Source organism: Oncorhynchus masou, chromosome 19 (assembly GCF_036934945.1).
Source record: "Oncorhynchus masou masou isolate Uvic2021 chromosome 19, UVic_Omas_1.1, whole genome shotgun sequence".
In the NCBI taxonomy this organism is placed as follows: domain Eukaryota; kingdom Metazoa; phylum Chordata; class Actinopteri; order Salmoniformes; family Salmonidae; genus Oncorhynchus; species Oncorhynchus masou.
In genome coordinates this window covers 35254921-35271018 of record NC_088230.1, presented here as the reverse complement: position 1 = coordinate 35271018, position 16098 = coordinate 35254921, and the positions used below count along the sequence as shown (strand labels likewise).

General features: G+C 45.8%; 1 pseudogene; it reads right to left on the bottom strand.

Annotated features, from left to right (window-relative positions):
* Window positions 1–542: 542 nt before the first annotated feature.
* The window catches only part of LOC135506227 (ryanodine receptor 3-like), a 250423-nt pseudogene continuing 234867 nt past the window's right edge, over window positions 543–16098 (bottom strand).

Below are 16098 nucleotides of genomic sequence, written 5' to 3'. Positions count from 1 at the left end.
AGCATAACGAGGTGTCACCGTGGCGGGTGACTTATCTTTTAGTGAAAAAATGACTTTACTTTCCATATAAAAATCCAAAACACTAAGTCCAATCATCGTCTTCATCACATCAGTCTCTCCTCAGTAGTGGCTGGCCATTTCAATAGGTGAAACTGTATGATGGATACAATGGCAACAGAAGAGCAACGTGGAGATAGTTTTCAGGTTCCATTAAGGTTCAAGTGAGTTAGTCTCTCAGATACAGTGTCCTCTCTAACCAGTTGGTGTTGTAGGGTAGCTGGGTAGTGTCCTGGTGTCCTCTCTACCCAGTTGGTGTTGTAGGGTAGCTGGGTAGTGTCCTGGTGTCCTCTCTACCCAGTTGGTGTTGTAGGGTAGTGTCCTCTCTACCCAGTTGGTGTTGTAGGGTAGCTGGGTAGTGTCCTCCTCTCTACCCAGTTGGTGTTGTAGGGTAGCTGGGTAGTGTCCTGGTGTCCTCTCTACCCAGTTGGTGTTGTAGGGTAGTGTCCTCTCTACACAGATGGTGTTGTAGGGTAGCTACACAGATGGTGTTGTAGGGTAGCTGGGTCGTGTCCTGGTGTCCTCTCTACACAGATGGTGTTGTAGGGTAGTGTCCTGGTGTCCTCTCTACCCAGATGGTGTTGTAGGGTAGTGTCCTCTCTACACAGATGGTGTTGTAGGGTAGTGTCCTGGTGTCCTCTCTACCCAGATGGTGTTGTAGGGTAGTGTCCTCTCTACACAGATGGTGTTGTAGGGTAGTGTCCTGGTGTCCTCTCTACACAGATGGTGTTGTAGGGTAGTGTCCTGGTGTCCTCTCTACACAGATGGTGTTGTAGGGTAGCTGGGTAGTGTCCCGGTGTCCTCTCTACCCAGTTGGTGTTGTAGGGTAGTGTCCCGGTGTCCTCTCTACCCAGATGGTGTTGTAGGGTAGCTGGGTCGTGTCCTGGTGTCCTCTCTACACAGATGGTGTTGTAGGGTAGCTGGGTCTTGTCCTGGTGTCCTCTCTACACAGATGGTGTTGTCTATCCATTAAAGTTCATTGACGTGAGTAAGAAGTCTGTCTCAGATAAGGTGTAGGGTTGTGAGTAGGTAGACGGGTCTCTCAAATACAGATAGTGTTGTTTTATGGTAGCTGGGTAATGTAGTGTTAGGTGTCCTGTCTACCCAGGTAGGGTTGTAGGGTAGCTGGGTAATGTAGTGTTAGGTGTCCTGTCTACCCAGGTAGGGTTGTAGGGTAGCTGGGTAATGTAGTGTTAGGTGTCCTCTCTACCCAAGCAGGTCCTCATACTGCTTCCTGAAACAGTCCCCAGCAGGGAAGAAGTCCCAGCATCTCTCCTGGTACATCTTCCACACATACGACTCCTGTTGAGGGAGAGGGAAACAACGCAGGACGATAAAGGGTTTAATGAGTGAGAAGGTGTTTTTCCGATGACCTGTGACCTGTTTTCATACGATAAAGAGAAGTGTTATTGTACGTACCTGACCCGTGTGTTCAGTCTCGTCCTTGTTGATCAGGTACATCAGGAAGAAGCTGCACAAGGACAAAAGCAGTGTCAAAGGAGGCCAGATTGATCATAAATATTAACTCATGCTTTCATCCAGAGTCTCATTGGTTAAAGCACATCTAATTCAATTCAAACGAGAGCCTTTATAATGGAGCAGCTCGGGTCATATGTGCTTGAACAACATCCTCATGTCAGTTATGTACTCACAGGTAGTTGGCCAGGTTGTGCTCTTGTAAGGTGTGGGTCTCAAAGCCGTGGGGTGTCGTGTCAAAGTAGTCGTTTCCAATCCCACAGATGAAGCATTTAGTCTACAAGAGGATGGAAGGTGTTAATCAGATACACCCCCCTTCCTTGACATATTAGCGTTTATTCAAGAGGATGAAACTGTTCTGTTGTGAAGGATATGGAACCGTGTCAACGACTTAACAACATAATAACATTGCTGTTTCCTAACATTGATACAGTAGGTTCTAGGTGAGACCAGGTGAACTCTCACCTCCAGGTGAACTCTCATCTCCAGACCAGGTGAACTCTCACCTCCAGACCAGGTGGACTCTCACCTCCAGACCAGGTGAACTCTCACCTCCAGACCAGGTGGACTCTCACCTCCAGACCAGCTGAACTCTCACCTCCAGACCAGCTGAACTCTCACCTCCAGACCAGCTGAACTCTCACCTCCAGACCAGCTGAACTCCAGGTGAACACCTCCAGACCAGCTGAACTCTCACCTCCAGACCAGCTGAACTCTCCAGCTGAACCTCCAGACCAGCTGAACTCTCACCTCCAGACCAGCTGAACTCTCACCTCCAGACCAGCTGAACTCTCACCTCCAGACCAGCTGAACTCTCACCTCCAGACCAGCTGAACTCTCACCTCCAGACCAGCTGAACTCTCACCTCCAGACCAGGTGAACTCTCACCTCCAGACCAGGTGAACTCTCACCTCCAGACCAGCTGAACTCTCACCTCCAGACCAGCTGAACTCTCACCTCCAGACCAGCTGAACTCTCACCTCCAGACCAGCTGAACTCTCACCTCCAGACCAGCTGAACTCTCACCTCCAGACCAGCTGAACTCTCACCTCCAGACCAGGTGGACTGGCCAGGTGGACTCTCACCTCCAGGCCAGGTGAACCACCTCCAGACCAGCTGAACTCTCACCTCCAGACCAGCTGAACTCTCACCTCCAGACCAGGTGAACTCTCACCTCCAGACCAGCTGAACTCTCACCTCCAGACCAGCTGAACTCTTACCTCCAGACCAGCTGAACTCTCACCTCCAGACCAGGTGAACTCTCACCTCCAGACCAGGTGAACTCTTACCTCCATATCCTCCTTCACCTGCTCCTGCTGGTCTCTCAGTTCCCCAAACGCATCAATAATCAAACCTGGAATATTGAATAAGACAGCATTTTAACTTTACATTTATTACACAGGAAAGCCTAGTCCTCTCGGCTGTTGTTTTAAACAGCAAGAAGCCAAATACAATGGTTCCCAACCTGGGGTTCTGGTACCCCGGGGGTACCAATCCTATCCACAGGGGGTATTTGGGAAGACTCATATGACTCATATCGTATGGAAAAACAATGTGATCGGAGGCACGGTAACCAAACAAGGATGAGAACCACCGGCCTCGTAGATAACGTACCCTGGATGATGGCCAGGAGGATGACGATGACGAAGAAGAAAAAGGTGATGTCGAAGAGGATACGCCACAGCTCGTAGGGGTCTCCGGCCGGGTCCTCGAGCTCATCACCGATACCACCGCCGGCCCTCACTCCCGCGTACAGGTGGAACAGATAGCACTGAGCAGGATATACAGGAGGAACAGAGGAACAGATAGCACTGAGGAGGATATACAGGAGGAACAGATAGCACTGAGGAGGATATACAGGTGGAACAGAGGAGGATATACAGGAGGAACAGAGGAACAGATAGCACTGAGGAGGATATACAGGTGGAACAGATAGCACTGAGGAGGATATACAGGAGGAACAGAGGAACAGATAGCACTGAGGAGGATATACAGGAGGAACAGAGGAACAGATAGCACTGAGGAGGATATACAGGAGGAACAGAGGTACAGATAGCACTGAGGAGGATATACAGGAGGAACAGATAGCACTGAGGAGGATATACAGGAGGAACAGATAGCACTGAGGAGGATATACAGGAGGAACAGATAGCACTGAGGAGGATATACAGGAGGAACAGAGGAACAGATAGCACTGAGCAGGATATACAGGAGGAACAGATAGCAGTGAGCAGGATATACAGGTGGAACAGATAGCACTGAGGAGGATATACAAGAGGAACAGAGGAACAGATAGCAGTGAGGAGGATATACAGGAGGAACAGATAGCACTGAGGAGGATATACAGGAGGAACAGAGGAACAGATAGCACTGAGCAGGATATACAGGTGGAACAGATAGCAGTGAGGAGGATATACAGGTGGAACAGATAGCACTGAGGAGGATATACAGGTGGAACAGATAGCAGTGAGGAGGATATACAAGAGGAACAGAGGAACAGATAGCACTGAAGAGGATATACAGGTGGAACAGATAGCACTGAGGAGGATATACAAGAGGAACAGAGGAACAGATAGCACTGAAGAGGATATACAGGTGGAACAGATAGCACTGAGGAGGATATACAGGAGGAACAGATAGCACTGAGGAGGATATACAGGAGGAACAGAGGAACAGATAGCACTGAGGAGGATATACAGGAGGAACAGATAGCACTGAGCAGGATATACAGGAGGAACAGAGGAACAGATAGCACTGAGCAGGATATACAGGAGGAACAGATAGCACTGAGGAGGATATACAGGAGGAACAGATAACAGATAGCACTGAGGAGGATATACAGGAGGAACAGAGGTACAGATAGCACTGAGCAGGATATACAGGAGGAACAGAGGAACAGATAGCACTGAGCAGGATATACAGGAGGAACAGAGGAACAGATAGCACTGAGCAGGATATACAGGAGGAACAGAGGAACAGATAGCACTGAGCAGGATATACAGGAGATAGAACAGAGGAACAGATAGCACTGAGGAGGATATACAGGAGGAACAGAGGAACAGATAGCACTGAGCAGGATATACAGGAGGAACAGAGGAACAGATAGCACTGAGCAGGATATACAGGAGGACAGAGGAACAGATAGCACTGAGGAGGATATACAGGAGGAACAGATAGCACTGAGCAGGATATACAGGTGGAACAGATAGCACTGAGCAGGATATACAGGAGGAACAGAGGAACAGATAGCACTGAGGAGGATATACAGGTGGAACAGATAGCACTGAGGAGGATATACAGGTGGAACAGATAGCACTGAGGAGGATATACAGGAGGAACAGAGGAACAGATAGCACTGAGCAGGATATACAGGAGGAACAGAGGAACAGATAGCACTGAGGAGGATATACAGGAGGAACAGAGGAACAGATAGCACTGAGGAGGATATACAGGAGGAACAGAGGAACAGATAGCACTGAGCAGGATATACAGGAGGAACAGAGGAACACTTAGCACTGAGGAGGATATACAGGTGGAACAGAGGAACAGATAGCACTGAGCAGGATATACAGGAGGAACAGAGGAACAGATAGCACTGAGGAGGATATACAGGAGGAACAGAGGAACAGATAGCACTGAGCAGGATATACAGGAGGAACAGATAGCACTGAGGAGGATATACAGGAGGAACAGATAGCACTGAGGAGGATATACAGGATAGCACTGAGGAGGATATACAGGAGGAACAGATAGCACTGAGCAGGATATACAGGTGGAACAGATAGCACTGAGGAGGATATACAGGAGGAACAGAGGAACAGATAGCACTGAGGAGGATATACAGGAGGAACAGATAGCACTGAGGAGGATATACAGGAGGAACAGATAGATAGCACTGAGCAGGATATACAGGAGGAACAGAGGAACAGATAGCACTGAGCAGGATATACAGGAGGAACAGAGGAACAGATAGCACTGAGGAGGATATACAGGAGGAACAGATAGCACTGAGGAGGATATACAGGTGGAACAGATAGCACTGAGGAGGATATACAGGAGGAACAGATAGCACTGAGCAGGATATACAGGAGGAACAGATAGCACTGAGCAGGATATACAGGAGGAACAGATAGCACTGAGGAGGATATACAGGTGGAACAGATAGCACTGAGCAGGATATACAGGAGGAACAGAGGAACAGATAGCACTGAGGAGGATATACAGGAGGAACAGATAGCACTGAGCAGGATATACAGGAGGAACAGAGGTACAGATAGCACTGAGGAGGATATACAGGTGGAACAGATAGCACTGAGGAGGATATACAGGAGGAACAGAGGAACAGATAGCACTGAGGAGGATATACAGGTGGAACAGATAGCACTGAGGAGGATATACAGGTGGAACAGATAGCACTGAGCAGGATATACAGGTGGAACAGATAGCACTGAGGAGGATATACAGGTGGAACAGATAGCACTGAGCAGGATATACAGGTGGAACAGATAGCACTGAGCAGGATATACAGGTGGAACAGATAGCACTGAGGAGGATATACAGGAGGAACAGATAGCACTGAGCAGGATATACAGGAGGAACAGATAGCACTGAGGAGGATATACAGGAGGAACAGATAGCACTGAGCAGGATATACAGGTGGAACAGATAGCACTGAGGAGGATATACAGGAGGAACAGATAGCACTGAGGAGGATATACAGGAGGTACAGATAGCACTGAGCAGGATATACAGGAGGTACAGATAGCACTGAGGAGGATATACAGGAGGACAGATAGCAGAGGAGGATATACAGGAGGAACAGATAGCACTGAGCAGGATATACAGGAGGAACAGATAGCAATGAGCAGGATATACAGGAGGTACAGATAGCACTGAGCAGGATATACAGGAGGTACAGATAGCACTGAGCAGGATATACAGGTGGAACAGATAGCACTGAGGAGGATATACAGGAGGAACAGATAGCACTGAGGAGGATATACAGGAGGAACAGATAGCACTGAGCAGGATATACAGGAGGAACAGAGGACCAGATAGCACTGAGCAGGATATACAGGAGGACCAGATAGCACTGAGCAGGATATACAGGAGGAACAGAGGAACAGATAGCACTGAGCAGGATATACAGGAGGAACAGAGGAACAGATAGCACTGAGCAGGATATACAGGAGGAACAGAGGAACAGATAGCACTGAGCAGGATATACAGGAGGAACAGAGGAACAGATAGCACTGAGCAGGATATACAGGAGGTACAGATAGCACTGAGCAGGATATACAGGAGGAACAGAGGACCAGATAGCACTGAGCAGGATATACAGGAGGACCAGATAGCACTGAGCAGGATATACAGGAGGAACAGAGGTACAGATAGCACTGAGCAGGATATACAGGAGGTACAGATAGCACTGAGCAGGATATACAGGAGGAACAGAGGACCAGATAGCACTGAGCAGGATATACAGGTGGAACAGATAGCACTGAGGAGGATATACAGGTGGAACAGATAGCACTGAGGAGGATATACAGGAGGAACAGAGGAACAGATAGCACTGAGCAGGATATACAGGAGGACCAGATAGCACTGAGCAGGATATACAGGAGGAACAGAGGTACAGATAGCACTGAGCAGGATATACAGGAGGACCAGATAGCACTGAGCAGGATATACAGGAGGAGGAACAGATAGCACTGAGCAGGATATACAGGAGGTACAGATAGCACTGAGCAGGATATACAGGAGGAACAGATAGCACTGAGCAGGATATACAGGAGGAACAGAGGACCAGATAGCACTGAGCAGGATATACAGGAGGACCAGATAGCACTGAGCAGGATATACAGGAGGAACAGAGGTACAGATAGCACTGAGCAGGATATACAGGAGGACCAGATAGCACTGAGCAGGATATACAGGAGGAACAGAGGACCAGATAGCACTGAGCAGGATATACAGGAGGACCAGATAGCACTGAGCAGGATATACAGGAGGAACACTTAGCACTGAGCAGGATATACAGGAGGAACAGAGGAACAGATAGCAGTGAGGAGGATATACAGGTGGAACAGATAGCACTGAGGAGGATATACAGGAGGAACAGAGGTACAGATAGCACTGAGCAGGATGTGCAGCAGTTTTTGGATTCCTTCCTACAACATGTTCCGTGAGTTGTGGAATTAACTCCAACCAAGCCATCTATTAGTGGCTTGGTTGGAAGGATGTGAAGGATGTTGTATGACTGACTGATACGTGCTATGACACCGTATCAATACTACTTTGTTGAGTCATCTACTAGCAGTGAGTAGAGGGGTGTGTTTGTGCAGACTTACAGTCATCATGTCGTCACACTTCATATCAGGTGCGTCCTCGTCCTCGCTCTTGTTGTAGAACTTCCTGAAGAAGTTGAAGGCCACTACAGTGTACAGATACACCACCACCGCCAACAGACCTACGGTCAGCACCAACTGTAGAGAGAGAGACAGAGAGAGACAGAGAGAGAGATAGAGAGACAGAGGGAGAGACAGGGAGAGAGAGAGAGGGAGAGAAACAGAGGGAGAGAGAGAGACAGAGAGAGAGGCAGAGAGACAGAGAGAGAGACAGAGGGAGACAGACAGAGAGACAGAGAGAGACAGGGAGAGGGAGGGAGAGACAGAGAGAGACAGAGGGAGAGAGAGAGAGAGACAGAGGGAGAGAGGACATTCATATTCACAGTGTTCTCTACATACAGAAATGTAAAGTGTGTTGAGCAAGGGTTGGAACCGGTTCAGGGAACAGAACCAAAAAATATAATTTTGTTTTTAGAGGAACGTAAACAATACCGGGATAGAATGTGATCTCTGGTGTTCCTGAACAGAACCGGTATTTTATTATCTTGAGAACCCATTCATAATATTAGTTTTAGTTCACAAAATATTCCTAATGTCTAGTATATCATTGTGTAATTTGGTTCAGTTACAATGTTAGTCATAGTCTCAACACATTCCAGTTCACCACGTCATGATGTTCAGCGCCTCAAGGCAATTATCCCTCCACGTCCACTCTCATCTCGCTCCTGCACTTATCTGACCAATCAAGTATATTATCAACTATCTTACCTGGTCTGAAGCTGCTCTATCGTCGCTAATTTGTTGAGTAAATTCATGAGCTGAAGGTAAAAACATTGATTTCATAGTTGTTGTTTTTTTAAATGACGAAAGGGAACTATATGAAAAAATATTTTGGGGCTCGAACTGGTTCAGAACTTTAAAAACATTTATTATGGAACAATGGGAAAATGACTTAGGTTCCAACCCTTGGTGTTGAGATCTTGGTCAAATAAAATAAACAAAACTTCACTTGACGAGAATGAGGATATATCAACCTTTCGTAATCAGCAACCAGACATGGGTCAAATTTAAATGTCATTTGTATCTCTGTGCATTCAAATTGCCATTGATAAAATGCAATTGTGTTCATTGTCCCTAGCTTATGCCTGCCCATACCATAACCCCACCGCCACCATGGGGCACGTTGACATCAGCAAACCGCTCGCCCACACAACACCATACTCATGGTCTGTGGTTGTGAGGCTGATTGGACATACTGACAAATTCTCTGTAATGACTTTGAAGGCTTACAGTAGAAAAATAGAAGAACATTCAATTATCTGGCAACAGCTCTGATGGACATTCCTGCAGTCAGCATGTCAATTACACGCTCCCTCAAAATGGGAGACATCTGTGGCTTTGTGTTGTGTGACAAAATTACACATTTTAGAGTGGCCTTTTATTGTCTCCAGCGCAAGGTGCACCTATGTAATGATCATGATGTTTAATTAGCTTCTTGATATGCCACACCTGTCAGGTAGATGGATTATATAGGGCAAAGGAGAAATGCTCACTCAGGGATGTAAACAAATTTGTGAACCAAATTTGAGAAATAAGCTTTTATTTTGTATTTCAGCTCATGAAACATGGGACCAACACTTTACATGTTGTGTTTACATATATTTTTTTTCAGTGTATGAGATGCGCTCGATTTCGCTTGGAGTTTTTTGAAAGCACAGGTATTTGACATGTATTTGACCCAGATCTGAAAGCACTTTATTGCCTCATGTTGTCTTTCTGGGAGGATCTTCCTTCCTTCTCATCACTAAAGTGATATAACTGCTTTCCCATGTGTTTCCAGATCATTGCAGACAAAGGGAGAGGAGGCGACTTTAGACTATTGAGATGTACCCTGATCTACAGTCTAGTGGTTCAAATGTCTATGTGTCTGGTGGTGTTATTGCCACGTGCCTGTTTTCCGTTGTGAGTGACGGAGGACAGGATGGTCCGGAGGGTCTTGAAGCCCATGGCGATGTCCAGCAGATGGGCAGCGAAGAAGAAGTTGTTATAGTGCCCCAGGATGGACATGGTGGCGTACCAGATCAGGTACAGGAACGACTGACATGACAGAACAAGGAAATGTGAAGCTCAGTCCGTCCACTTCATCAGTCTAAATATCTACTTGAAATCCTTCGCCCTTTCACCTTTGTGTTTTGCCGTTTGGAAGGGACTAGATAGGTGTAAGCAGTATGGCGAGGGCTCCAGCTAGCCTCCTGATGGCCTCCGGGTGGTTTGACCATACTGCTTACACCTATCCAGAGCCTTATTGTCAGCCACAAACACTGAAAGGGGAGGGGCTAGGTTGACAGATCGGCTTTACTGGGGGAGGTAAACACTTACGTTGTCAGTCAGCACCACTCCCATTTTCCAGATGTGGTACTTGGTGTCGATAGAGCTCAACCTACCATAGGGAAACAGACAGAGGTCTCTTAGCTGGGAAACAGACAGGTTTCTTAGCTGGGAAACAGACAGAGGTCTCTTAGCTGGGAAACAGGCTCTTAGCTTCTCTTAGCTGGGAAACAGAGAGGTCTCTTAGAAACAGAGAGGTCTCTTAGCTTAGCTGGGAAACAGAGAGGTCTCTTAGCTGGGAAACAGAGAGGCTTCTTAGCTGGGAAACAGAGAGGTCTCTTAGCTGGGAAACAGACAGAGGTCTCTTAGCTTTCTTAGCTGGGAAACAGACAGAGGCTTCTTAGCTGGGAAACAGACAGAGGTCTCTTAAACAGAGAGGTCTGCTGGGAAACAGATAGAGGTCTCTTAGCTGGGAAACAGATAGCTGGGAAACAGAGAGGTCTCTTAGCTGGGAAACAGAGAGGTCTCTTAGCTGGGAAACAGGTCTCTTAGCTGGGAAACAGACAGAGGTCTCTTAGCTGGGAAACAGACAGAGGTCTCTTAGCTGGGAAACAAGACAGAGGTCTCTTAGCTGGGAAACAGACAGAGGCTTCTTAGCTGGGAAACAGACAGGGGTCTCTTAGCTGGGAAACAGACAGAGGTCTCTTAGCTGGGAAACAGACAGAGGTCTCTTAGCTGGGAAACAGACAGAGGTCTCTTAGCTGGGAAACAGACAGAGGTCTCTTAGCTGGGAAACAGAGAGGTCTCTTAGCTGGGAAACAGAGAGGTCTCTTAGCTGGGAAACAGAGAGGTCTCTTAGCTGGGAAACAGAGAGGTCTCTTAGCTGGGAAACAGACAGAGGTCTCTTAGCTGGGAAACAGAGAGGTCTCTTAGCTGGGAAACAGACAGAGGTCTCTTAGCTGGGAAACAGACAGAGGTCTCTTAGCTGGGAAACAGACAGAGGTCTCTTAGCTGGGAAACAGAGAGGTCTCTTAGCTGGGAAACAGACAGAGGCTTCTTAGCTGGGAAACAGAGAGGTCTCTTAGCTGGGAAACAGAGAGGTCTCTTAGCTGGGAAACAGACAGAGGTCTCTTAGCTGGGAAACAGACAGAGGCTTCTTAGCTGGGAAACAGACAGAGGCTTCTTAGCTGGGAAACAAGACAGAGGCTTCATCATGTATTTTACTGTGTTGATATGAGAGGATTACTTTCTCACCAGCGCTTAACTAAACTGAGGTACTATGTCTATCACTATGTTTATTAGCTACGTGTTTTATTGGTGATGCATCAGCCTGCATTCACATAATTAAGAGTTTTGTTAGAATGATATGAGAAGAGTGGATTGTCTCACCAGGATACAAGAGAAGCTGCCTCCACCACGGTCTCCTGAGTCGGGTCGAAGTCCAGGGCGCTCTTATCCAGACCCAACAGCTCAGCTATCCGCTCAGCTCCATACAGGTCTCCATACTTATTAATGACCTATAGACAGACACATACAGGTCTCCATACTTATTAATGACCTATAGACAGAGGAGACAGGTCTCCATACTTATTAATGTCCTATAGACAGACACATACAGGTCTCCATACTTATTAATGACCTATAGACAAGACACATACAGGTCTCCATACTTATTAATGACCTATAGACAGAGGAGACAGGTCTCCATACTTATTACTGACCTATAGACAGGTCTCCATACTTATTAATGACCTATAGACAGACACATACAGGTCTCCAGACTAATTAATGATCTATAGACAGAGGAGACAGGTCTCCATACTTATTAATGACCTATAGACAGACACATACAGGTCTCCAGACTAATTAATGATCTATAGACAGAGACAGGTCTCCATACTTATTAATGACCTATAGACAGAGGAGACAGGTCTCCATACTTATTAATGACCTATAGACAGACACATACAGGTCTCCATACATATTAATGACCTATAGACAGACACATACAGGTCTCCATACTTATTAATGACCTATAGACAGAGGAGACAGGTCTCCATACTTATTAATGACCTATAGACAGAGGAGACAGGTCTCCATACTTATTACTGACCTATAGACAGGTCTCCATACTTATTAATGACCTATAGACAGACACATACAGGTCTCCATACTTATTAATGACCTATAGACAGAGGAGACAGGTCTCCATACTTATTACTGACCTATAGACAGGTCTCCATACTTATTAATGACCTATAGACAGACACATACAGGTCTCCATACTTATTAATGACCTATAGACAGAGGAGACAGGTCTACATACTTATTAATGACCTATAGACAGACACATACAGGTCTCCATACTTATTAATGACCTATAGACAGACACATACGGGTCTCCATACATATTAATGACCTATAGACAGACACATACAGGTCTCCATACTTATTAATGACCTATAGACAGTCACATACAGGTCTCCATACTTATTAATGACCTATAGACAGAGGAGACAGGTCTCCATACTTATTAATGACCTATAGACAGACACATACAGGTCTCCAGACTAATTAATGACCAGACACATACAGACACATACAGGGAAAGACATATTCTATGTGAATAACATTATTATTCTACATGTTTATATTAGTTTTGAAATCCCACATACCTTCCGTTTGATAAACTTGTCCCAGTAATTATTGGGGAAGGACCTTGAGGAAAACAAGATAGACCATGGTGTCAGTCGTTCAATGTCTCTCCAATTCTACTGGGAACTTCCATCTGAAGCTGGTGACTTGTTCAACTGACTTGTTCGTATGACTTTACACAGTGGTTGACTTGGGCAGGAGCGTACGGGATCTGAGTCCCGGCATCCCACATGTTCTACCGCTTGAGTTCCTGCACTTCTCATAGAATCTTAGCTCGAATGTATTGTGGAGCTCCCGCACCTAAATATAAACAGTACCGGTACCTGCTTCAGTCCAAGCCAGGCACTGAGTGTACCTCTGTGGTAAAAATTATTTTTATTTTACCAGGCAAGTCAGTTAAGAACAAATTCTTATTTTCAATGACGGCCTAGGAACAATGGGTTAACTGCCTGTTCAGGGGCAGAACGACAGACCTTGTCAGCCCGGGGGTTTGAACTTGCAACCTTCCGGCTACTAGTCCAACATTCTAACCACTAGGCTACCCTGCCGCCCCACCTCTGTGTTAATGACTCACGGTGTGTTGATGACGAGGCGGTCCCACTGTCCTGTGATGTCATCGTCTGCCGGCTGCTCCGTGATGTAGAGACCTTCAAACTCCAAGAGCCTGGCGATCCCTTTCTCTCGCTTAAACACCACCAGAGGCACCTGGGAGGGAAATGGACGACAGAGAGAGAAAAGGGGAGAGAGGAGAAAAATTGAGGAAGAAGATCATTAGAGTACAACGACGGACCGAGACAAACGGGTAGGCAGACGGACAGAAAGATGTTGCGAAACAATGTGATCGGTTGCTGATTGATTAAATGATTGGAATCACCTTGAGAAAGTAGTAGCCAATCAAACAGAGGACAGAGAGGGCAGTGTGGAACACAGCAAGGAAACACAGTGTAGGAGCCATGTAGCCTGTACTCTCCTCCAGGACAAAGTACTCCTCACCACCGTCCTCATCATCATCATCAGAACTAGTCCAGGAGTCATCCTCATCAGCGGTCACCTGAGGGCAGACGACCCACGGAGAAAAGGTGTTTTTATTTCTATGACAAAACTGCACAATGGTCAAATCGCAGCAAACACACAACGTTGTCTCAAAGTTGACTCCAAGTGGTCATCCAGGCAACCAGGTCGTTCAAGATTGATGTCAAAATTGGACATCTGTCTCACGTCCTGATGATATCGGGGAATGCCTTCAAAACCACTATCAAGTTGGCTTGGTTTTTGCTAGTGTGTTGTGGATAGGCGTAAACCCATGACTCTGGATCAGAAGGTTGTGTGTTCGATCCCAGTTGTGGGTTTTGACTCTATCCCTAACCTTAACCATTCATAACCCTATCCCTAACCTTAACCATTCATAACCCTAACCTTAACCATTCATAACCCTATCTCAAACCTTAACCATTCATAACCCTATCCCTAACCTTAACCATTCATAACCCTATCCCTTACCTTAACCATTCATAACCCTATCCCTAACCTTAACCATTCATAACCTTAACCATTCATAACCCTATCCCTAACCTTAACCATTCATAACCCCATCCCTAACCTTAACCCTTACCTTAACCATGCATAACCTTAACCATTCATAACCCTATCCCTAACCATTCATAACCCTATCCCTAACCTTAACCATTCATAACCCTATCCCTAACCTTAACCATTCATAACCCTATCCAAACCTTAACCATTCATAACCTTAACCATTCATAACCCTATCCCAAACCTTAACCCTAACCTTAACCATTCATAACCCTATCCCTAATCTTAACCATTCATAACCCTATCCCTAACCTTAACCCTTACCTTAACCATTCATAACCCTATCCCTAACCTTAACCATTCATAACCCTATCCCTAACCTTAACCCTTACCTTAACCATTCATAACCCTATCCCTAACCTTAACCATTCATAACCCTATCCCTAACCTTAACCCTAACCTTAACCATTCATAACCCTATCCCTAATCTTAACCATTCATAACCCTATCCCTAACCTTAACCCTAACCTTAACCATTCATAACCCTATCCAAACCTTAACCATTCATAACCCTATCCCAAACCTTAACCCTAACCTTAACCATTCATAACCCTATACCTAACCTTAACCCTTACCTTAACCATTCATAATGAGTGACTAAACTGCATGTTTTAACTCTATCCAAAACCTTAACCCTTAGATTAACCATTCAAAATGAGTGACTAAACTTAACCCTTAACTTCAAAATGTGTCATTGTGAAGAAATTGAATGATAAAGATCAGCGGGAGCAACAAAAACACTTCTAAATTTGACGTTTGGAGAACGTGGATGAACGTCTAATTCAGCAGTGAGGCTATGAGCTTGTTACATACAAGAGCCTGGTTATTGCTGAAGAACTGTCACCGTAAGGCGGGAAAGAAAACACCTCATCTCTCCATCAACGCAATAACTATTAGCAACTTGTAGAAAAGAGAGCAAGAAAACATTAAAGGTCCTAATAAATTACCCTGTAGAACAGTAGAATGAAGTTGATGGCAAAGGCCACAAACAGAGCCAGGAAACGCATGTTGTAGAAGTTCCGAGCCAACGTGTTCTGGAACACATGGAACACAAAGTTAGACATTTAGTCATGATGATACATTCAGTCATTATCATTTAAAGCAGTCTTCTGAGGTGAGCGTGACTGCAATGAAGACAACGTGGAAGGTCACTGTTGAGTGCAGGTGGTAGGCAGAAAAGCTATACACGTAAATGTAGTTGATTTTGAACAAACACAATGTCTGATGTATTACCAGCATCTTGGCCTGGTAGATCTCCAGCCCAGCAAAGAAGCTGGCAAAAAAGGAAGTAGGAGCATCCTTTGATTGGCCGTTTCTGGACTTGGGGGCGGGCTTCTCCTGAGCCACTTCCTCTTTAGGCTCCTCCTCCTTGGCCTTGTCTTCCTTCTCCTTCTTCTCTGTGCTGTGAGAACACAAGATGGCCGCCGATATGTTATCGATCTGACACCAGCACTTAGCTCTGACAACTGTTAGAGAGCCGGAACCCCAACACAACACAACACACTACAACACAACACACCCCACAACAACACAAAACAACTCACTACAACACAGAACAACACAAACAACACAAACACATCACACAACACAAACACATCACACAACACAGTCTTTCGTTTCATTCAATTATTTTCATTTTAAG